This window comes from Selaginella moellendorffii, unplaced genomic scaffold (genome assembly GCF_000143415.4).
Source record: "Selaginella moellendorffii unplaced genomic scaffold, v1.0 SELMOscaffold_208, whole genome shotgun sequence".
NCBI classification, from domain to species: Eukaryota; Viridiplantae; Streptophyta; class Lycopodiopsida; order Selaginellales; family Selaginellaceae; genus Selaginella; species Selaginella moellendorffii.
In genome coordinates, this window is record NW_003314468.1 from 25,846 (window position 1) to 26,587 (window position 742).

Here is a 742-nt window from a genome sequence, read left to right on the forward strand (position 1 = left end):
TGTGTCTTGAAGTGGACGCCGATGCACACGAGCGCGATGCGAGCGCGAGTGTGATGCAAGCGCGAGTGGACGCCGATGCACACGAGAAACCTGTAGAGAAGTGGGAGCGCGAGTGGGAGCGCGATGCGAGCGCGAGTGTGCGAGCGCGAGTACGAAGCAAAATGCAAAACCTAACCTCACACGCGCGAAATGTCACGACGGTTGGTAATCCCGCCATGTCATCATTTCTCGGACTTGGGCGCCACCATTAATTTCTGGATCGGCGTGCGCATGCGTGAAATCCAAAAGAAATCCGCAACGTCATCATTCCTCAGACTGCATGCACGCGAAATCCAAAAGAAAGATCATGATTGGGATATCATTTAATACCCTCGCTATATTTATACCATGCATGATTGGATATTCCAAAGCATCTTGTATTTCCAAAAATGCCAGATGTTCAGCTAAATAAATTGTCAGAGGATGACGTTCAAGCATGTGGGCTCATGCAATTTTGATCCCAAAAAATGCACCAAAAAATGCTCGGCGTCATCTGGCGTTATCTCTTGAATGGCGTGGGGCCGCATGCCATTTTCAGGAGCATATAGGAGTATATTCCTAGAATATTCTGACACGCGCGAGATTGTTTTGAGTTTCCTGAAGATCCAACCGTTAGATCACAACTAGATTTTACAGAATGGTATACAATGTCCTTCTTGATGACTCTGCAAAGAAGCATCTCGATCGGACAGCACAGAGACCA